At 42.3% G+C, this 24589-nt stretch overlaps 1 non-coding gene across 1 annotated transcript; it reads left to right on the top strand.

The window, feature by feature from the left end:
• Positions 1 to 6520: 6520 nt before the first annotated feature.
• On the top strand, positions 6521 to 6627 carry LOC140885866 (small nucleolar RNA R71). Its single transcript, XR_012151279.1, has one exon. It is a non-coding gene; the product is annotated as a small nucleolar RNA R71 (small nucleolar RNA).
• The last annotated feature ends 17962 nt before the right edge of the window (positions 6628 to 24589 follow it).

A 24589-nucleotide genomic window follows, 5' to 3' on the forward strand; every position in this document is an offset into this window, starting at 1 on the left:
TTCTTCATCATTGGCTTTTTTGATTTTCATTCACAACACTTGCAACCACAGTACAAACGACTCGAACGAACAAAAATAAGAACATAAAATGAAAACACAAAAGACAACACAACCTCCCCAAACTAAAGACGATCATTGTCCCCAATGCTACTTAACACCACCACACCTAAAAAACAAACAAAAGAAAAGTAAAAACAAAAAGCACTAAAAACTCCCCTGGTACTAATCAGACTCTTCCTCATCAAGATTTTCGGGCAGATCCCGAACCGGTGGAGCATATTTGAATTGGAACGGTGGAGGATACGGCGGTGGTACTGGATAAGCGGCAGGGTCCATCCCAGCATTTGCTAGCAGTCCTCGCATCATGGCATTGGTGGATTCATTGTGGGCGGCGTTCACCTCTTGGCATTTTTCCATGTGTTGCACCCAAGCCGAAATCTCGCTTAATGTGTCATTCGTGGTGCGGCGAGCAGGGGGTGGCTTAAGCACATTCCTTGATGATTGACCGGGTCCAGAGCTGGCCTGGCTAGGAGGTTGAAACTCTCGGAGGCGGAATGAATGTTTTGCTTTCAAAATTGTGTTATCCACTGCCTGCATTGGGTGCAACCATTCTTCGTCGTCCTTGTATGGGACACCAGCTTGCACACACAGTAAAGAAACAATGGTCGGAAAAAAAATTGATATGTTGGACGTGCGAATGGACGTGTACAACTCTCGGTTGATAATTCGTCCAACATTAAGCGGCCATTGCTTGTGCAGGGCATACAGCAGCACCACCCTGCTCATTGTGACATCATGGGTGTGGACACCGACATCAACCTGTGAGTCAGAAAAGCATACCACAAGGCCGGTTCCAGCCGCAAATATTTTTCCTTAAAAGATATAAATTTTACCGAATCCTTCCACACATTGCCATCATAGCACAGGACATTTGAGATTTCATTATAATCCGGGTTAGCCTTAAATGCCTGAAATTGGCTATCATCTACATCCGGAGTTTTCAATAATTCATTAATAGCAGCGGGACTAAAGGAAACCATCTTACCCCGCACGAAAGCTGTGCTATCGGTACGCTCGGCGGTGTTGGCATAAAATTCACGGACCAGCGGGACTAACACCGCGAGAGGTTGGCGGCAAAACTCGGCCCATCCTCGAGCCACGATGCCAAGGGAGGCGGTGCGGCTTTCAGAGAGATCGATTCCCTTCTCTTCAATTGAATTCCTTGCAGCCTTGGCCTCCTCATACCTCATCTTGGCTTCTTCCGAAATAAATTTTCCCTCTATGATTTTGGATGGGTTGGCCCTAGAGGTAGCAAACTTCTGTTTCTTGGGTGCCATGTCAATAAAGATGAGAAATTGAGTGCTGAACCTGTGAAATTGAGAGAAGAAATATAGTAATAGAATGAGAGAGAGAGATGGCAGCGGGAGGGATTAGGGTTAGAAGGAAAAAGGGAAGGGGAAGTAAAGAAAGAAAGAAGGGGATCGGGCATTTAAAATCTGAGTCTGCGCGATGCGCTCGCACAGTAGGAAAGTGCCGCGCGGGCGCACACCCCTTTTTAAAAATTTTTTGAGACAGTGGGTTTGGGTGCGCGGGCGGCAGAAAACTGTCGCGCGAGCACACCCCCTCTTTCAAAAATTTTGCGAGACAGTGGCTTTGGGTGCGCGGGCGGCAGAAATCTGCCGCGCGAGCTCACCCCCTCATTTTGAAAATTTTTCAGAGACAGTACTCAAACTCGAGAAATAAAAGGAATTAACATAAAAAGTTCTAACACTTACTAAAATGAACAAAAATGCTTATAAATAAAAGAAAAAGGTAGAATGTAGTTCTCAATTTAAAGTCAAGAGCTTGACTTTTCATCCTCCACAAACTAGTCTTGGTCAGTCAATGTGGTGATGACTGGCATGGAATCCACATCACCCCCACATAGTGTTATAACCTTTGAGCATTGACCATGAACGACTCGTTACGGGCATCTTTGATCTCTATGGCCCCCGATGGGTACACCCTTGTGATTTTATAGGGCCCAGACCATCTAGACTTCAGTTTTCCGAGAAATAGTCTTAACCGGGAATTAAACAGCAACACAGCATCTCATTCCTTGAAGTCCCGCTGTCGAATGCGCCTGTCATGTATTCTCTTGGTTCGTTCCTTGTACGAAACCTCCATGTCATATGCACTGTCGCGGAATTCCTCCAGTTGATTAAGCTCTAGAAATCTTTTTTCACCTGCAGCAGCAAATTCGTAGTTTAGAGTCTTAATAGTCCAATATGCTCTATGCTCTAATTCAACAGGTAAATGGCATGCCTTTCCAAACAACAATCTATAAGGGGAGGTGCCTATAGATGTTTTAAATGCTGTCCTATAGGCCCATAAGGAATCATCAAGTCGAAGTGCCCAATCCTTCCGATTAGTACTCACACTTTTCTCCAAAATCTGTTTGATCTCTCGATTTGATACTTCCACTTGGCCACTGGTTTGGGGATGATATGGGGTAGAGACTTTATGCTTGACACCATATTTCTTTAAGAGTTTTTCAAAAATTTTATTGCAAAAGTGGGTGCCACCATCACTAATTATTGAACGGGGTGTACCAAACCGATTAAAAATGTTTTTCTTCAAAAATTTCAGTACAACCTGTGCATCATTTGTTGCAAAAGCTTCGGCCTCTACCCATTTTGAAACATAATCGACTGCGACCAAAATATATTTTATTGTCAAAGAAAGTGGAAATGGTCCCATAAAGTTTATTCCCCAAACATCAAATATCTCACACTCAATGATATTATGTAAAGGCATTTCATTTCGGTTAGAGATATTACCTGTCCGCTGACATCTATCACAAGCTAAGATAAACAAGCGCGCATCCTTAAAAAGGTTGGGCCAATAGAACCCACATTCAAGTACCTTTGCTGCAGTCTTGATTGGCCCAGCATGACCACCTACCTCACGATCATGACAATGACTGAGGATGCTTTGCATTTCTCCTTCCGCCACACATCTCCGAATCATTGAGTCAGCACATATTTTAAACAAAAATGGTTCCTCCCAAAAGTAGTGCTTGACATCCAATAAAATTTTTTTCTTCTGATGGAAAGATAGATTATGTGGGAGTGTGCTTGTGACCAGAAAATTAGCAAAATGTGCATACCATGGTGAACTCTCTATGGCGAAAAGTTTTTCATCAGGGAACCAATCATCTATGTCCTCTAATTCGTTTTGTGCATCATCAGGAATGCATTCTAATCTAGACAGATGATCAGCTACTACATTTTCAACACCTTTCTTATCCCTAATCTCTAAATCAAATTCTTGCAAAAGTAAGATCCACCTAATCAGTCTAGGTTTTGCATCTTTCTTTTCCAACAAGTGCTTAATAGCAGAGTGATCTGTGTAAACTGTGATTTTTGAAAGTACAAGGTACGAATGAAATTTGTCCAGTGCAAATACTACAGCTAACAACTCCTTTTCAGTGGTGGCATAATTTAGCTGAGCTTCATTAAGAGTCTTACTAGCGTAGTAGATAGTTCGGAATACCTTGTCTATTCGTTGGCCGAGTACCGCACCAACAACAGAGTCACTGGAATCGCACATTACCTCAAATGGAAGATCCCAGTTTGGCGATGTCAGTACTGGCGCAGTCACCAGTCTTTCTCTCAACACCTCAAAGGCCTGCAAACAATTTGAATCAAAATCAAAAAGGGCATCTTTCATTAGCAAAGAAGACAGAGGTTTGGCAATTTTTGAAAAGTCCTTAATAAATCGCCGATAAAAACCAGCATGTCCTAAGAAACTTCTAACTCCCTTGACTGTCGTGGGTGGCGGCAAATTTTGAATAACGTGCACCTTGGCCCTGTCCACCTCGATCCACTGTTCAGAAATTCGGTGACCCAAAACTATACCTTCTGTCACCATGAAATGACACTTCTCCCATTTCAGCACCAAATTTGTCTCCTTGCATCCCATTAAAACAGAATTCAAGTTATGCAGACATGCATCAAAAGATTTACCGAAAATAGAGAAATCATCCATGAAAATTTCTAAAAAATTTTCGACCATATCATGAAAAATGGCAGTCATGCATCTCTGAAAAGTAGCAGGAGCGTTACACAATCCGAAAGGCATACGTCTCTAAGCAAACGTACCATATGGGCAAGTGAAAGTCGTTTTATCTTGGTCTTCAGGTGCAATCGCTATTTGATTGTATCCTGAGTACCCATCTAAAAAATAGTAAAACTCATACCCAGCCAATCTCTCTAGCATTTGATCAATGAACGGGAGAGGAAAATGATCCTTACGGGTCGCGTCATTTAATTTTCTATAGTCTATGCACACACGCCAACCTGTAACTGTCCTAGTAGGTATTAATTCATTATTCTCATTCTTTATGACAGTTATCCCCCCTTTCTTTGGTACACACTGCACTGGACTCACCCATGGACTATCAGAAATAGGATAAATGATACCTGCATTCAACAGTTTGATCGTCTCAGCTTTTACAACTTCCTACATATTCGGGATTAGTCTCCTCTGTGGTTGGACTAATGGGTTGATGCTATCTTCCATTAAGATCTTGTGCATGCATATGGACGAATTTATTCCTTTGATATCTGCCACTTTCCAAGCAAACACACTCTTGTGATTTTCGAGCACATCCATAAGTCTGGCCTCCATCTCACCTGTCAAAGAAGAAGAAATTATGACAGGTAAATTATCATTCTCACCTAAAAATACATATTTGAGATGGGTAGGCAATGGTTTCAATTCCAAAGTGGGTGGTTCCTCAATGCTTGGTTTCTGAAGGACTAAATCCTTCCGGTTGCCAAGATCTTCAAGTCTAAGCTTTCCACCTCTTCTCCATGACTGGTTGTCATTCAAATATGCAGTCATCCCTTCAATTTTATCACTGAAATCGTCCACATGCTCAGATATAAGTGCAATTTCTAATGGTTCCTGAAATGTATCCTGCACATAATCAAATAACAGTGAATCCACTACATCTAGTTGAAAACATTCTTCATTATTCTGAGAAAATTTTAAAGCATTAAAAACATCAAACAAAATTTTCTCTTCTCCCACTCTCAAAAGCAACTCTCCCTTCTGGACATCTATTAGTGCCTTTCCTGTTTCCAGGAAAGGTCTACCCAAAATGAGTGGCATGTCCAAATCCTCTTCCATATCTAACACTACGAAGTCCACGGGGAAGATGAATTTGTCCACTTTTACAAGTACGTCCTCGATTATACCCCGTGGATATTTGATGGACCTGTCCGCCAGTTGTAACGACATTCTGGTGGACTTTGGTTCTTCCAAGCTCAATTTCCTAAACACAGAGTAAGACATTAGATTTATACTCGCACCCAAATCACACAAAGCCTTATGAAATTGAACATCATTAATTACACAAGGTATAGAGAAACTCCATGGATCCTTTTTCTTTAGTGGGATTTTATTCTGCACCAGTGCCGAGCAGTTTTTCGTCAGACTTATCATCGCATGCTCCTCCAATTTCCTCTAGTTAGAGAGGATCCCCTTCAAGAATTTCGCATAACTTGGCATTTGCATCAGTGCATCAGCGAAGGGTATATTGATATTCAATTTCTTAAACACTTCTAAGAATTTACCAAACTGAGAATCTAGCTTGGCCTTCTTAAGAGATGCAGGAAAAGGTGGTGGCACAAAAATTTTTGATTGTGAAGTGGGTGGGGGTGTTAAGATAGACGACTTGCCTGAAGTTTTTTCTGATGTAACTGTTTCTGGCTCTTTCTCGCTTTTTGGTTTAGGCTCGACCGTCTTTCCACTCCTTAATTCAATTGCTTTCACCTGTTCCTTCGGATTCTTCTCAGGGTCACTTGGCAGAGTACCCTGATCTCTACTCGAAATTGATTTGGCCAATTGCCCTATTTGATTCTCCAGATTCTTTATCAATGCATCTTGATTCTACATGCGGGTTTCAGTAGATGATATAAACTTCTGCATCATCTGCTCCAAGCATGATTTCTCCTCTTGAGGCTGCCTGCTGTAGTTTTGATTCCCATATGCTTTATTATTCTGTCCACCCCACGAGAAATTTGGATGCTGTCTCCACCCTGGATTGTATGAATTCAAAAATGGGTCATTCCTTGGGAGATTTTGATTTCCCATGTGACTTGCCATAACTCCCTCCGGTTGAGAAAATGTTTGACAGTCTTTCGTGAAATGCTCTGCACCACATTTTTCACACCACACTTCTTGTACTCGCATCACAGAGTTTCCCACGCTTAGTTCCTCAATCCTTTTGTTCATGACTTCAAGTTGAGCAGCCACTGATGTGAATGCATCAATTTGATGAATTCCAGTAGATTTCCGGGCTGCACCCCTTTCAGATTGAGGATGATAGCTACTAGATGCCATTTCCTCGATTAATTCAAAGCCATCCTCTGATGATTTTCGCAGAAGATTTCCACCTGCAGCTGCATCTAACATGGTACGATTTGAGTGAGAAAGACCATAATAAAAAGTTTGTACCACAAGACCCTCAGGTAATTGGTGGTGTGGACATCTCCGCAGTAGATCCTTGTAGCACTCCCATGCTTCGTAAAACGTTTCCTGTTTTCCTTGGGAAAAAGTTGTGATATCAGCTCTCAGCTTCATTGACTTAGATGGTGGAAAGTATTTGGTGAGGAAAGACTTTGCCAAATCATCCCAAGTTGTGATGGAACCTGCAGGTAAATTCGTTAGCCATGCTTTTGCCTTGTCTCGCAGTGAAAAAAGGAATAAAACCGAATAGCGTCATCAGAAACTCCCTATATCTTGAATGTATCACAAATTTCCAAAAAATTTGTGATGTGTACATATGGTTCATCAATGACACTCCCACAAAATTGAAGTGTGTTCTGAATCATTTGAAGAATGGCCGGCTTTATCTCAAAGTGATTAGCTGCTACAGATGGCCGGATGATGCTTGGTCTAGCACCTTCAATGTTTGGCAAGGCAAGATCCATCATGGATCTGTAAACTGGTTGTTCCTGTTCATGTTCTTCTTCCATTTCTTGTTGTTGTTGTTGCCTTCTTCTCCTATGAAAAGTTCTCTCGATTTCTGAATCAAAAGGCAATAGTTCCTCAGGTGAGTGTTGCATGTACTGCAAGAGAATCCTGCAATCTACAGATGGAAATGAGTGATTAAAATTGTAATAGAGAAAAATCAAATAAAACAAATTAAAATCTATTTAGTCCCCGACAACGGCGCCAAAAACTTGATCAACGGATTACTAACACTTAAATTTTCTTTAAAAATCTCTCAAATCCAGTCGATAATAATCTCAAGTGCACGATTCAAGTTATAATAAAATGTACTGAGTACGAGTATCGTCCTCAGGGACTAGCAATAGTAATTTGTCTCGTTGATTTTCAACTACACAAAGTATCTCAAATTTGATTTTGGAATTATCTAACATTTAAAATTAATTAAGAACTCAACGTAAATAAAAGTGGATTTCACTACCAAACAATTAATTCTCAGACTGAAGAACAACAATTCAAAATGATTTTGTTGGAATTTCGGTTCACCTTTCCCCTAATTAAACTAGACGATTGGAATTTAATTTATTCTTATAAATTTGACAAAAATTCCTGTAACATTGACACTCTCTCTTGAGGTGATGTCAAACTAATCAAATCAGTGAAATAATTAAATCTCTTTAATTATTTATCATGACTGATTGCTTTGCGTTCTATGAATTCTACAACTTTCAACCTGGTGGTCTATGGCTATCAACATGTACTAAATACCATATCTCTATGCATATTTTAAGTCCATGGATTCTATCATTCGTCCTAATTAGGAACCTATCTCTCGATAGCAATTCACAATTTACGAATCTATGTTAAGGGTAGCTAATCATCAACATAGAAAGAAAAACATGATAAAATCAATTATAAACTTAAATCAAATCTCAATACGTCCGGTGATTCAATCACACTACAGTGTTTCGGGGTTAGGATCCCCTCGATTCCAACAAAATAAAAACTTAGCTACTGGAATTCATTACAAAAATTCAATCTCAAAAGTGTTTAACATAAAAATTCAGAAGAGAAGAAAAGAAAAACTCCCAACGGAGAAGAGAAATCTTGAATTGCTCAGCCGCCGTCTGCCTCCTGATGTGCGTCCGTCTCTCTCCTCAAAAACTAAAGAAAGAATTGTATTTAAAGTCCCCCAAGAATCCTTCCCGAAATAAACTCTCTAAAAAAAAAAAAATTTCACGTCAGCGCATCGCGCCCGAGCGGTAAAAAATTACCGCGCGGGCGCCTGAAAATTTGGCTACTCCTGTTTCCCAAGTTCGTGGTTGCGCCCGCGCGGTAGAAAATTGCCGCGCGGGCGCCATGCCTTTCTGCCATCTACTATTTTACAAATGATGAGTGCGCCGGCGCGGTAGAAAATTGCTGCGCGGGCGCCTCGTCTTTTTCCAGAAATGTGCTTTTCTTCTTGCGCTATCCTCACCGCCTCAATTGTGCATCACCTTCTCACCAAGTATCAACATTTCTTGGTGATTTCATGCAATAAAAATAAATAAACAGAGGAGTGACTACAAAAAAACTTTAAAACAATAAACAAAACAAGAATGGTAAAAATAGACACAACGAAAATGAAACTAATGCAAAACAAACACAAAACAAGCAAAAATAACGCACAAAAATGACTCCTATCACAGTGTTTGTTTTTTATTTGGATATCAAAAGTTGTTTGAGATTTATTTTATGCTAGTATGTGAGATTATTGGCTTGATCACCCTATGATTTTATCATACAATCTATTGCTTAATTAGATATCAATGTAATTGTTTGATCCCTCTAATTCGCGAAGCAAATACGATTAACATTTTCCGCTTGTGAATTTATTAATTCATAGGAACCTCTCTTGACTAGATAAAATTCATCCACTTGTGTATGTGTTGTCTAGATTCATCAGTCTTACTAGTTTGAGTGCTACCTTAAATTTAAATCTGGATCGCTTGTATCTTGGTTGATTTATTGGAAGGGTTAATTTAGAACGCTTGTGTCTAATTAACTAAAAATTAAGGAGAGATAGAAATTTAGTTTTCAATGATGAATATTCAATGTTAATTAATTATTTTTAGAGAATCGATGATCGAGTGAATAACTTCAAGGGTGTAGTCGACCGATAACAAGACTTGTTTTAATTAATTGTTTCGTTATTATTTTAATATTGCATGTTAGTGATAAAATTTATTTTATTTGCTTTTAATTTTAGTTAGTTAATTCCAAAATCCAAAAATCCCCTTTTATTTATTTTCAGTACTTTTTAAGAACACAAATAAATTTCACTTTCCTCGTGGGATCGATCCCTACTCTCGCTACTGTATGTTTATTAAGTTAATCTGAGTTGGGTTAATTTGGGCGTGACACAACTAAGCGTTACCAAATATTTGCGTCGTTGCCGGGGACGGTGTTTAATTTAGTTGTGCTCTATTTATTTTTTTCTATTCTAATTTGTTCTTTCTTTTCTTCTAGCACTTCTCTGGTTCGTTAATGCTTTCAGGTGAGTCTTCTGTAGAAGAATTATCCAATGATCCTGAGATCGACAGAACTTTTCACTGACGACAAAGAGAAGCTCAGCAGAGATTAGAAGACGACGAACATCAAACTGAAAATCCTGAGGAAGAGATGGCTGCCAACGCAAATCTGAGCCTGAGACAACTTGGCACTCCTGATCTAAACCAGAAACCTTTATGCATTACTTTTCCTACTCTAGAAGCTAATGTTATGTTTCAGTTAAAATCTAGACTGATTCACTTATTGCCTTCTTTTCATGGTCTTGCAGGTGAGGATCCTCACAAGAACTTGATGGAATTCCATGTGGTATGCATGAGTATGAAACCCCATGGAATAATATAGGAGCATATCCAACTGAGAGCCTTTCCTTTTTCTTTGAAGAATGCTGCAAAGGATTGGCTGTATTATTTACCTTCTGGATCCATCATAACCTGGACTAAAATGATGAGAATCTTTCTGGAGAAATATTTCCCAACTTCTAGAGTAGCGAATATCAGAAAGGAAATATACGACATCAAGCAATATATGGGGGAGTCACTTCATGAATACTGGGAGCGGTTCAAAAAGCTCTGTGTTAGCTGTCCGCAACATCAGATAAGTGAGAATCTTTTAATTCAATATTGCTATGAAGGTTTGTTGCCTCATGACAGGAGCATGGTAGATGCGGCTAGAGGAGTTTTTGTGGACAAAACTCCACGAGAGGCAAGGAACTTAATTGAGAACATGGCTGCCAATTCTCAGCATTTGGCACCAACAAAAGTGATCATGCACCCAAAAATAATAATGAGGTAAATGTTTCTTCACTTGAGCAACAATTGATTGAACTGACGTCTCTTGTGCGTCAAATGACTGTAGGAAATGGACAGACTGCAAAGGCATGTGGAAGTTGCGCTGCAGTGGGACATGCAACTGATATGTGTCCCACACTTCTGGATGAATCGGTCAAACAAGTGAATGCCACTGGAGGATTTCCTGGTCCACCACAGCGGAAGTATGATCCCTATTCCAACACATACAATTTAGGTTGGAAGGATCATCCAAATCTTAGATACGGAAACCCTCCGATGAATCCGCCTGCACCTCATGCACAACCGCACAATCAAGCTTACAGACCACCGTATCCTCCACAACAACAGCATCCTCAAATTCTAGCTCCAGGTGAGTTTCTTGAAAATATAGTTAAGTATCTTGCAACTAATACTCTGAATTTCCAACAGGAAACCTGAGAAAGTATCCAAAACTTGAATAACCAAATGGGACAGCTCGTCATTGCAATCAACAAGCTGGAAACGCAACATTCCAACATTTTACCATCTCAAACGGTCCCTAACCCAAGGGAGAATGCTAGTCCAATCACTCTCAGGAATCGGAAAGATTTGAAGGTTAAAGATAAGGTAGTTGATGCTTCGTCAAAGAAGGAACAAAATGAAGAGAAGAAGATGGAGGATAAAGAAGCAACTCAAGGAGAAGCGCAAAAAGGTAAGTATCCTCCTCTTTCTGAGTATAAACCCCGTAGCCCTTTTACCCTTAGTACTTGAAGAATTTAGGAAAGATGAAGGGATTAAGGAACTCTATGACACTTTTCGTAGATGTGAGGTAAACATTTCATTGCTAGATGCTATTAAGCAGGTACCTCGCTATGTGAAGTTTTTGAAAGAATTGTGCACTGTGAAAAGGAAATAGACATTGAAGGGATGTCAGAAGATAGAGTTGGTAGAAAATGTATCTACTGTGATCCAAAGGAAATTTCCTGCAAAATGCAAAGATCCAGGTATGTTCTCTATCCCATGTACCATAGGGAATGTTAGACGTGAAAAGGCCATGTTAGATCTAGGAGAATCAATAAATGTCATGTCATATTCTATTTATGCATCCTTGAAGCTTGGTACTTTGAACAAAACTGGAAATGTCATACAATTGACTGATAGATCTAATGCATACCCTAGGGGAGTAGTAGAAGATGTGTTAGTGCAAGTAAATAATTTGGTGTTTTCTGTTGATTTTTATGTACTTGACATAGAAAATGGTGATCACAATAGTCCAATTCTGTTAGTCAGACCATTTTTAAAAACATCAATGACAAAAATTTATGTTAACAGTGGCATACTTACAATGGAATTTGATGGTGAGGTCGTTAAATTTAACATCTATGATGCCATGAAATTTTCTAATGGTGGTGATTGTCTTATTCTGTTGATATTGTGGATTAGTTGGCACAAGAGTGTTTTGAGCTTGCAGGAAAAGATGAGCTAGAGGTGGTTATTATAGCACCCATTCAAAAGGTTAACGAGGAAGTTTGTTTCAGTGAAGAAGTAAAAGAGATTGTTACAATTCCGAACTGTGCCCCTGAGCTTCCTCAATCAGGTAATCTTTCATATATCTCTTTACCAATACCTAATACCCGGAGTCTTCCATCAGTTTTGCAGGCACCAGTCCTTGAGCTAAAGACATTGCCCAAACATCTCAAATATGTTTTCCTGGGAGAAGGAAAAACATTTCCAGTCATCATCTCTAGCAGCTTGGAGGAAGAACAAGAAGAGCAACTCGTAAAGGTTTTAAAGAAGCACAAGACTGCTATAGGATGAACTATTGCAGACATCAAGGGAATCAGCCCTTCTACATGCATGCATAGGATTCTTATGGAAGAGGGAGCAAGTCCCTCGCGTCAGCTGCAAATGAAATTGAATCCACCTATGATGGAGGTGGTGAAGGCAGAAATACTCAAACTCCTTGAAGTTGGAGTGATTTATCCAATTTCTTATAGCCAGTGGGTTAGCCCTGTCCAAGTGGTTCCCAAGAATACTGGAATTACAGTAGTGAAGAACAAGGATGACGAATTGGTTTCCACCCGCATTCAGAATGGGTTGAGGGTTTGTATAGATTATAGAAAATTGAATGCTGGAACCCGAAAGGACCATTTCCATCTGCCTTTTATTGATCAAATGATTGAAAGATTAGCGTTTCATTCTTACTATTGTTTTCTTGATAGATATTCTGGATATTTTCAAATTGCAATTGCACCAGAGGTTCAGGAGAAGATGACATTCGGTGTATGCCCTTTGGACTCTGCAATGCACCAGCCACATTCCAACGATGTATGGTTAGCATATTCTCTGATTTTATTGAGAACATATTAGAAGTTTTTGTAGTAGCCCGTACCCTAATTGAGTAATTAAAGGATTAATTCTAATTAATTGAATTGGGTATCGGACGGATCGGAAGCTCCGAAGGCACGATCGGAAGCTCCGATGAGCGATCGGAGGCACCGATGTTATTACATCAGGCATGACGTGTGGTTGGATCGGAAGCTCCGATCAGGACCGGAGGCTCCGATCACCCCTATCCGGAGTCAACAAGTGATATTTTGACACGTGGCAGATCAGGATCTTCGGAAGCTCCGATGGCAGGATCGGACGTTCCGATCGGGGTTTGGACGTTCCGATCAAGGATCGGAAGTTTCGATCGTTGTCTATAAATAGAAGGCCAAGCCTTCACTTTCATTTTCCAATTCCAAGTTCTCCTTTCCTTTCTAGTCTTTTTGGAGCTGTTCTAGTCTTCCTAGGCTTGGTCCGGAGGTCGGCGAGGCATTCGGTAGTCGTAGCGGAGTTGTGCCCAAGTTCTGGAGGCATCGACATCAAAGGGCTAACGACGGACGAAGGTATAGCTTTTGCTTCCTATAAATATTTAGGAGTATGCAATAGCTTAGTTATGGCTTTTAGAGCACTTTAATGATAGTAGTATCATTTGGCAGTGTAGAGCAGACTATAGGCGTGGACCTAGAGTTGGTAGAGCTTGCACTGTATTGAGGTACAAAAGTACTGTTCGAGATATCCTGACTGAGTATGCATGTATTATATGACTGCATGATTTATATGCCATGATATTATGCTGCATTCATTTGCATCTTGCTGTATCTCCTTCGAGATGTCTGTTAGTAGGGTTATACCCTATCCTGTTAGTGGATGGACTTCCATCGATTTGGGTCCGGCGTGTCCACGGTTATCTCGGTATGGGAGCCACCTCCTGAAGCGACGGCACAGCGTGCTACATACCAAGGCCCGGTCTGTCTCTGTTATCTGATCCTTGACCTCGAGTCTATAGGGAGTTCACTTTGCATGCATGTATACTCATACTCTCGCACTGAGCGTTTTATGCTCACGTCTCGTACTTTGTATTTTCTGGACACCCTATTCCATGGGGCAGGTTTGCGTTTGGACGAGGAGGGTGGATCCAGGAGGGGCTAGTCAGTGGTTGGCCAGCTGGAGCTTCGCTTAGATTTTATTACTATTGTTTGGGTTTTATACAGCTATTCAATTTGGTTGTATATTATTGGATAAATTACAGATTCCTTTATTTGGGATTGTATATTTTGATTCTGGATTCCGCAGTTTTATTCTGATATCTGTTTAATTAAGTTAATTGCACGCATAAGTTCTGTTTAGTAGGTGATCCAGGTAAGGGTCACTACATTTATGGTATCAGAGCATGCAAAAGATTTCTTGGGATTTAGTCTCATCTTGAGGTATTTTTGTAGATGTCAAATCGTGACGACCAGAGTTCTCATGGCAGTGTTGGTGGGCGTTGGGGTGATGCCGACCGGGAGCCTCGTCGAGAACGACGTCATCGTCACCATGAAGACGAGCGTTTCACTGTGCGCCGATTCTTAGCTATGGGTCCTAAGCCCTTAGTTGGAGGTGAGTCTCCGGAGGATGCGGAAAACTGGTTAGACCGCATGGAGATGACTTTTTAGACTTTCCAATGCACCGAGAAGCAGAAGGTGGAGACCCTTGGCTATCTTCTAGATGAGCGTGCGCGCAGGTGGTGGAGGTTTACTTCTGCACCTTTTGTTGCGGCGAGAGGAGTGGCCATCTGGGCCGAGTTCCGCACAGCTTTCCAAAAGCGGTATTTTCCTCCTGCACTCCGTCAGTCGAAGGCAGGCGAGCTACTGAGTCTGCGACAGGGAGCCATGTCTATTGATGAGTATCAGCTGAGATTCTTTGATCTGCTATCCTATTGCCCCGAGATTGCTGATAGCTCAGAGATGAAGTATAATCTGTTCCTTCAGGGCCTTAACCCTGAGATCCATGACCGTGTGGCGGTTGGTGACGACATGTCCTACGAGGGTTTGGTGAGCCGTTGTCACCAGGCAGAGGACAGCATTCGGTGGAACAAGTCTTTCTCTCGGGTTCTGGAGGTGTTGTCCGTTTCGGTAAGAAGGACAAGTGTGATCACTGTGGGAAGAACCATCCATCCGACAAGTGCCGCAGAGCTTCTGGAGCTTGTTTCCATTGTGGAGAGACTGGTCATATCCGGAAGGATTGTCCACTGTCTGAGGGAGGCGGTTCTGGTTCTGGTTCAGGATCAGGTTCTCAGGCCACCATACAGCAGAGGTCGCAGGGACAGTCTGCTGGGAGTTCTCATTTGAGGCCACGAGCTTCTGGCCAGGTGTTTGCCCTGAGACATGATCAGGCTGTGGAGGAGAATGAGAAAGTCATCGCAGGTACATTTCTGCTTTATGGTATACCTGCTCTTGTACTTATTGACACTGGTGCATCTCATTCCTTCATTTCTGCACGTTTTGTTAAGAGGCATAAGTTACCATGCATTGCACTAGACGTAGTGATGTCTGTTTCTACTTCGACGGGCCAATCTGCTTTGGCTAAGCGTCTAGTGATGGGTTGCCCTTTAGAGTTCGAAGGGAACATTCTGTTAACGAATCTCATGGTCCTGGCGATGGACGACTTTGATTGCATTCTGGGAATAGATGTGTTGACTACCTATCGAGCTTCAGTGGACTGCTATCAGAGATTAGTACGCTTTCATCCGGAAGGGAGTGAGAGTTGGTTTTTCTATGGTAAGGGAGCGCGACCCCCGATGCCTTTGGTATCAGCTTTGAGAGCCTGTCGAGCTCTAGAGTCTGGCGGGGAAGGCTACCTTATCTATGCAGTTGATTTGTCCGTTGAGAGTATTGGGATAGAGAGCATTCCTGTTGTGGATGAATTTCCAGATGTGTTTCCTGATGAGATTCCGGGTTTTCCTCCTGCTAGGGAAGTCGAGTTTGGCATAGAGTTGATGCCGGGTACTTCGCCTATTTCTAGAGCACCGTATCGTCTGGCTCCGTCAGAGATGCGTGAGTTGAAGAATCAGCTACAGGATCTTTTGGACAAGGGGTACATTCGTCCTAGTGTATCTCCTTGGGGAGCTCCTGTTCTCTTCGTGAAGAAGAAGGATGGGTCGATGCGGCTATGCATTGACTATCGGCAGCTGAATCGAGTCACTGTGAAGAACAAGTATCCGTTGCCTCGTATTGATGACTTGTTCGATCAGCTGCAGGGCACGTCAGTTTACTCCAAGATTGACTTGAGATCTGGGTATCATCAGCTGAGAGTCCGTGATCAGGACGTAGCCAAGACTGCATTCCGTACTCGCTATGGGCATTACGAGTTCCTAGTGATGCCATTTGGTTTGACTAATGCGCCGGCTATATTCATGGATTTGATGAACCGTGTCTTCAGGAAGTACTTGGACAAGTTTGTCGTGGTCTTCAATGACGAAATCTTGGTGTATTCGCGTAATACGGAAGAGCATGTTTCTCACTTGCGGTTGGTACTACAGACTCTTCGAGATGAGCAGTTGTACGCCAAGCTGAACAAGTGTGAGTTCTGGATGGATAGAGTGGTCTTTCTTGGCCATATCATATCCAGGGAGGGAATTTCTGTTGATCCAAGCAAGATTGAAGCGGTACTTAATTGGTCGCGTCCGACGACAGTTGCTGAGATCCGTAGTTTTCTGGGTCTAGCAGCGTATTATCGTCGCTTCATTCTGAACTTCTCTCAGTTAGCTCGACTGTTGACGCAGCTTACTCGCAAGGGTGTGGATTTCGAGTGGTCCTCCGAGTGTGAGGAGAATTTCCGTGAGCTTCGACGGCGGTTGACTTCTGCGCCGGTGTTGGCATTACCGTCCGGATCTGGAGGGTATGTGGTATACACGGATGCTTCTCTTCAGGGGTTAGGTTGTGTCCTGACTCGGAATGGGCATGTGATCGCATACGCTTCTAGACAGCTGAAGCTTCACGAGGACAACTACCCAGTCCATGATTTGGAGTTAGCAGCCATTGTGTTCGCTTTGAAGATCTGGCGTCATTATCTGTATGGCGAGAAATTTGAGATCTTCACCGACCATAAGAGTCTCAAGTATTTGTTCACTTAGGCGGAGTTGAACATGAGGCAGAGACGTTGGATGGATTTGCTTAAGGACTATGATTGCGAGATTAAGTACCATCCGGGAGCTGCTAATCTCACTTCTGATGCTTTGAGTCGCAAGGTGCGATTATCCGCACTTCAGGCTTGTTCGATGTCTAGTGCGATCAGTGACTGTTGTACTTCAGGTTATACCTTCAAGCATAAGAAAGGTATGCAGAGTATCCAGATGTTTGCGATATTATCTGAGCCAGCCTTGTATTCGCGGATCCGAGATGCTCAGATGTCTGATTCGAAGACCCAGCATTTAGCTCGTCTAGCTAATGAGGGTAGCTCGTCTGGATTTCATTATCAGTCAGATGGCTTTCTGTGTTTATCTGGTAGACTTGTAATTCCGCAGGATGAAGTGTTGCGAGAGGAGATTTTATCTCAGGCACATCGCACTAAGTTGAGTATTCATCCTGGGAGCAACAAGATGTACAAAGATCTACGTACCTGTTTCTGGTGGAAGGGAATGAAACGCAGTGTTTATCAGTTTGTTTCGAGATGTTTGGTGTGTCAACAGGTCAAGGCAGAGCACCGACGACCTGGAGGATTGCTTCACAGTCTGCCTATTCCTGAATGAAAATGGGAGTTTATCACTATGGACTTTGTGACCCATTTGCCGGTATCCCCGAGGAACTGTGATGCTATCTGGGTTGTGGTGGACCGACTCACCAAGTCAGCGCATTTCATTGCCTATAGCCGAGAGTACTCTGTGGATCGCATGGCACGGATGTACATTCAGGAGATCGTCCGACTTCATGGAGTGCCTTTGAGCATTGTCAGCGATCGGGATCCCAGGTTTATTTCTAGATTCTGGGGGAGTGTTCAACGTGCGATGGGTACTACTCTCAGTTTGAGTACAGCCTATCATCCGGAGACTGATGGTCAGTCAGAGCGCACTATCCGTACGTTAGAGGATATGCTTAGAGCGTGCGTCATGGATTTTGGTTCAGCCTGGCAGGATCATTTGCCGTTGATCGAGTTCGCTTACAACAACAGCTATCACTCTAGTATTGGGATGGCACCTTTTGAGGCGTTGTATGGGCGACGTTGTCGTACTCCACTTTTCTGGGAAGAAGTGGGGGAGAGACAGGCTGAGGGACCAGAGTTTATCCAGCAGGCGATAGACATTGTTGATCAGATCAAAAAACGGATTAAGACTGCACAGGATCGTCAGGCCAGCTATGCTAATATCAAGCGTAGGCCTTTACAGTTCGAGGTCGGGGAGAAAGTGTTTCTGAGAGTGTCACCTTTTCGCAAGATTCTTAGATTTGGCCTTAAGGGAAAGTTGTCTCCCAGATTTATCGGTCCGTTTGAGATCTTGGAGAGCATTGGCGATTTGGCTTATCGACTAGCTTTGCCACCGCATCTGTCCAGTATTCACGACGTGTTCCACGTATCTCTGTTGCGACGGTATGTGGCGGATGAATCTCATATTCTGCAGCGGTCTGAGGTTCAGGTAGACAAGGATTTGACTTATGTTGAGAAACCTCTTCGTATCCTGGATTATAAGGATAAGGTTTTACGGAACAAAGTCATTCCTTTGGTTTTAGTTCAGTGGCAGCGTCGAGGCACTGAGGAAGCTACTTGGGAGCTTGAGGATAGGATGCGTAAAGACCATCCTGAGTTGTTTTGATTTCATTCTTTAAGTTGTATTCAGTTGCAAACTCTGTAAACGTTTGATTTGAATAAAGAATGTTTCTGATTTCTGTATTTTGCATTCGGTACTTAAGATCTGATTTCGAGGACGAAATATCTTAAGTGGGTGAGAATGTAGTAGCCCGTACCCTAATTGAGTAATTAAAGGATTAATGCTAATTAATTGAATTGGGTATCGGATGGATCGGAAGCTCCGAATGCACGATCGGAAGCTTCGAACAGGATCGGAAGCTCCGATGAGCGATCGGAGGCACCGATGTTATTACGTCAGACATGACGTGTGGTTGGATCGGAAGCTCCGATTAGGACCGGAGGCTCCGATCACCCCTATCCGGAGTCAACAAGTGATATTTTGACACGTGGCAGATCAGGATCTTCGAAAGCTCCGATGGCAGGATCGGACGTTCCGATCGGGGTTCGGACGTTCCGATCAAGGATCGGAAGTTCCGATCGTTGTCTATAAATAGAAGGCCGAGCCTTCACTTTCATTTGCCAATTCCGAGTTCTCCTTTCCTTTCTAGTCTTTTTGGAGCTGTTATAGTCTTCCTAGGCTTGGTCCGGAGGTCGGCGAGGCATTCGGTAATCGTAGCGGAGTTGTGCCCAAGTTCTGGAGGCATCGACATCAAAGGGCTAACGACGGACGAAGGTATAGCTTTTGCTTCCTATAAATATTTAGGAGTATGCAATAGCTTAGTTAAGGCTTTTAGAGCACTTTAATGATAGTAGTATCATTTGGCAGTGTAGAGCAGACTATAGGCGTGGACCTAGAGTTGGTAGAGCTTGCACTGTATTGAGGTACGAAAGTACTGTTCGAGATATCCTGACTGAGTATGCATGTATTATGTGACTGCATGATTTATATGCCATGATATTATGCTGCATTCATTTGCATCTTGCTGTATCTCCTTCAAGATGTCTGTTAGTAGGGTTATACCCTATCCTGTTAGTGGATGGACTTCCATCGATTTGGGTCCGGCGTGTCCACGGTTATCTCGGTATGGGAGCCACCTCCTGAAGCGACGGCACAGCGTGCTACATACCAGGGCCCGGTCTGTCTCTGTTATCTGATCCTTGACCTCGAGTCTATAGGGAGTTCACTTTGCATGCATGTATACTCATACTCTCGCACTGAGCGTTTTATGCTCACGTCTCGTACTCTGTATTTTCTGGACACCCTATTCCATGGGGCAGGTTTGCGTTTGGACGAGGAGGGTGGATCCAGGAGGGGCTAGTCAGTGGTTGGCAAGCTGGAGCTTCTCTTAGGTTTTATTACTATTGTTTGTGTTTTATACAGCTATTCGATTTGGTTGTATATTATTGGATAAATTACAGATTCCTTTATTTGGGATTGTATATTTTGATTCTGGATTCCGCAGTTTTATTCTGATATCTGTTTAATTAAGTTAATTGCATGCATAAGTTCTGTTTAGTAGGTGATCCAAGTAAGGGTCACTACAGTTTTCATGGATGATTTTACCATCTATGATGATTCATTTGAGACATTCTTGTCTAACCTTACTCTTGTTCTAAAAAGGTTTGTCGAAACCAATCTTGTATTAAATTCTGAAAAATGTCATTTTATGGTTGGGTAAGGTATTGTTTTGGGTCATGTTGTCTCTTCTAAGGGAATTGAGGTAGATAAAGATAAAATTGATTTCATCCAATCTTTACCTTATCCCACTTATGTGCGGGAAGTGCGTTCTTTTCTTGGCCATGTAGGTTTCTATAGGAGATATATTCAGGACTTCGCCAAAATCGCATCCCCCATGTGCAAACTGTTGCAGTAAGATATCATTTTTGAATTTTATGAGTCATGCAAAACTTCGTTTAACAAACTAAATAAATCATTGACTTCTGAACCTATTATTCAACCACCTGACTGGAGTAAACCATTTGAAATCATGTTTGATGCCAGCGACTATGCGGTAGGAGCGGTATTGGGACAAAAAGTTGGGAAAGCATCGCATGCAATCTACTACGCCTCGCGATTTCTGAACGATGTCAAACGAAATTACTCAGCCACTGAGAAGGAGCTTTTAGCTGTAGTTTTTGCGTTAGAAAAATTTCGTTCTTATTTACTTGGTGCTAAGGTTATTGTTTATTCTGATCATGCATCCCTTTGTTTTCTAATGGCGAAGAAAGAGGCCAAGCCAAGATTAATAAGATGGATATTCCTCCTTAGCAAATTTGATGTGGAGATCAAAGATAAAAGAGGAAAAGAGAATAGATTGGCTGATCACTTGAGCCGCCTAGTCCACATTGATGAGGACCTGTGCTTGTAAGAAGAATTTCCTGACGAGCAACTGTTTTCCGCAAACACAGTGTTACCCTGGTACGCACATATCATAAATTATTTAGTTACTAATGGGTTTCCTTCTGAATTTTCTAAGGCGCAAAGAGATAAAGTCAGAAGTGATGCTAAGTACTATGTGTGGGATGACCCGTACTTGTGGAAACATTGCGCTGATCAAGTCATAAGAAGATGTGTACCTGTAAGCAGGTAATCCCTATACTCACGTTTTCCCATTCTTACGCGTGTGGAGGTAACTTTGGAGCTAAAATGACGGCGAGGAAGGTAATAGACTGTGGTTTCTTCTGGCCATATCTCTTTCGAGATGCATACTCTTTTTGTAAGTCATGCGCTCAATGTCAAAAGACAGGTAATATATCCCAGCGTAAGAAGATGCCTCGACACCCCATTATTGTTTGCAAAATTTTCGACGTGTGGGGCATCGACTTCATGGGACCTTTCCCTAGTTCTTTTGGTTTTATTTACATATCACTCGTCGTGGATTATGTCTTGAAGTGGGTGGAAGCTAAGGCCACCCGTACTGATGATTCAAAATTAGTTGCAAAATTCATTAAGCATAATATTTTCTCCAGGTTTGGGATTCCACGAGCGATCATAAGTGATAGGGGAATGCATTTTTGCAACAGAATTGTTGCTAGTTTGTTGAAAAAGTACCATGTGACTCACAAGGTCTCTACTGCATATCACCCACAATCCAATGGCCAATATGAAGTTTCAAATAAAAAAATCAAATCTATCCTAGAGAAAACATTGAATCCGAAGAGGAAAGACTGGAGCTTGAGATTGGATGATGCTCTGTGGGCTTACAAAACTGCGTACAAGATGCCCATTGGAATGTCGCCATACCGATTGATTTTTGGGAAACCGTGCCATCTTCTAGTGGAATTGGAGCACAGAGCCTATTGGGCAATCAAAAACTTCAATATGCAGATAGATGAGAGTGGAGAGCATAGGAAGCTACAATTGCAGGAACTGGAGGAAATCCGCAATGATGCCTATGTCAGTTCAAATATTTATAAGGAAAAGACAAAGACCTTCCATGATAAAATGTTCTCTAGAAGGGAATTCGAAGTTGGTCAGAAAGTTCTTCTCTATCATTCCCGACTTCGCCTCTTCCCAGGTTAGTTGTGTTCACGATGGATTGGCCCATTTGTTATTACTCATGTCTTTCCCCATGGTGTAGTTGAAATTCAGAGCTTGGAAACGGATATTAAAGGTGAATGGACACATACTGAAACAATATTTTGACGGAGTCCAAACAAACGAAGGGGAGGACGCTCATGAACTAAAACTCGAGGAACCATAAGACATTGTGTAAACAGACGCATACAGTCGAGCTATAGACTATCAATTTAGCGCTTACTGGGAGGCAACCCAAGGCTCTCTCTCTCTCTCTCTCTCTCTCTCTCTCTCTCTCTCTCTCTCCTCTAGTTATTTAGTTTTATTTCAATTATTTTCTTGAATTTTCTTTTTTTTTTCTCATTTTGCATAATTTTTGTTTATTTTTTAAATTCATAGGTCCGCTCGATCGGTCGTTATTTACTGATCGAGCTAAAACTTTTCTGTTTTGTCAAAATTTCTATCCGCTCGATCGGTCGGTTTACACCGATTGAGCAAGAAAGTTTCTAGACCATGCGTGCTAATACTTTTTTTCGCTCAAGCAGGCACTTGTCTCCGCTCGAGCGAGACATTTTCTGACTTTTACTCAAAACATGGCTCGCTCGATCGGTCAAAATTTACCGATCGAGCAAGAACGCATCTAGGGCGATTTAATAGTTTCCTTTTCTATTATCCCTCACTTTTCTTTCCCTCTTTTCTCTGAAATCCCTAAATCCCCAAACTTTTCACCATATTCATCTTATCACTTTCCTTCTTTCACTTGCAGGAACACCCGTACACTGCCGATTCTTTCTTCTCCGACCAGTGTCCCGCCGGCCCCTGTTCCAGAATCCTCTCAGGCCACCACACCACCTCTCATTCCACCAGCCGCCATCACTGCTGCCATTCTTATCCACCATGCACAGATCCAAGAGCCTCCGGTCCTTCCTCTTCGAGAAACACCAGCTACCGCCCCTGAGCATCACACGCCGAAGTCAATTGCCGCTTTGTTCTTCCCACATTCCTACTAATTTCCGGCCTCCTATTCCTGTTCGTGTCTTCCAACCACCGCGCGCAATCCCAAGTTATTCCCAAACTTTACATGTTGGCCCTTATGTGTTGCTCGAATTATCCCTGACAAGCATTTATGTTCTCTTAGTTTACTCCATTACATAATCCGCCACTATGCCGGCTAAGAGAGTTCCTCTCACTGGGGAGTCCTCTACTCCACGAGCCGTGGCAATCGCTTCTTCAACGGGTCTAGCCGGTAAATTTGTCAACCAAGCGGAACGTGACAGGTATGATCACGCCAAATTACATCGCTCTCCTATCCCAGAATGTGGTATTGAACTTACTCTTAATGAGATCAGCATTTTTCTTGATATTGACGACCTTGATTGGGTTAAATTTTGCAAACAACCTCCAATGGCTATTGTACCCCTTGTGCGCGAATTTTATGCAAATGCCGTTGAAAGATAGGATGGCAAGGCCTATGTTCGAGGCAAGTTAGTTTCTTTTGATGAAAATGCAATCAATGCATTACTTGAGACGCCGAATGTAGATGACAGTCTTTATCAAAGTCTAAAAGTGGACCAAGATTTTCATGAGGTGTTAGCCCAATTATGCTATGTTGGTGCTTCTTGGCCTGATCCAGTTGAATTCAAATTTTTTGTGAAATGCTATTTGCGAGTGGAACCTGACACCTGGTATGTTTTTCTGACAAGGAGATTGATGCCGATACTACATACTAGTGATGTCACTACTGATCGTGCCTTGATTCTGTATGCCATTGATATGGATTGGGACATTAATGTGGGCTGCGTCATCCATAGAGAGATTTGGAGACAAATCTACTCTACATCATTGGGCCTCTTCTTTCCAACGATTATCTCTGAACTATGTGTACAAGCCGGGTGCCAACCCGAGGCGATGAAGAATGGCTCCAACCGATGCGTCCGGTGGATATAGCTGCTGTTGCCGCTAAAAAAGCATACCGGGCCAAGCATTTACCGCCAAGTGGTCGAGATTTGTCTAGCAGTGCTCCCCCTCGGCCCACTCAGCCTTCTCGCCGCTCCACTATTGATTCGGTCCGAGAATTGACTCCCTTCGCCCATCATCAGAACGAATTCATGGCTGCCACAACCGCGAATCTTCAAGCCATGTATGCTATTATTCGAGGCATGTCTACACACCTTGGCTTTGATCCTGCCACTTTACCGGCCGTTGTGCCATACCCGCCTCCTTTTCAATTCCAATTTGCCAATCCTGTCATTCCACCGGAGGTCGAAGAGGACAAAAACGGCGACACTTGACCTGTGGGAGTTCTATTTTGCATTTGCATCTCATTGTCATTATGTTCATTATGTTGTTGTGTTTGTGTTCTGTTTCTAGAGCATTGAGGGAAATGCTTTAGATAAGTGTGGGGGGTACATTACTCGTTCGTCATTTTGTTTTGCACTCGTATTGTTTAGTTTATGCATTTAGTTTGTTTGCATGTTACTTGTCGTTGTTTTGTGTTTGTTTCGTATGCATAAGTAGAATGATGATTACTAGCCTATGATGAAGAAGTTTTTAAAATGGCTTTTGTCAAAAAAATTTCTCTTGGTTGTATATGAGAAACCGTAAATTAATTAGTGAATATATTGAGCACACGTGTTTAACCAGTGAATTGTAGCGATGTATTAGATAATGTTGATGTCTGTTGGACCATTTCACGGCAATAGGTGTC

This window comes from Henckelia pumila, chromosome 2, assembly GCF_033568475.1.
Source record: "Henckelia pumila isolate YLH828 chromosome 2, ASM3356847v2, whole genome shotgun sequence".
NCBI lineage: Eukaryota > Viridiplantae > Streptophyta > Magnoliopsida > Lamiales > Gesneriaceae > Henckelia > Henckelia pumila.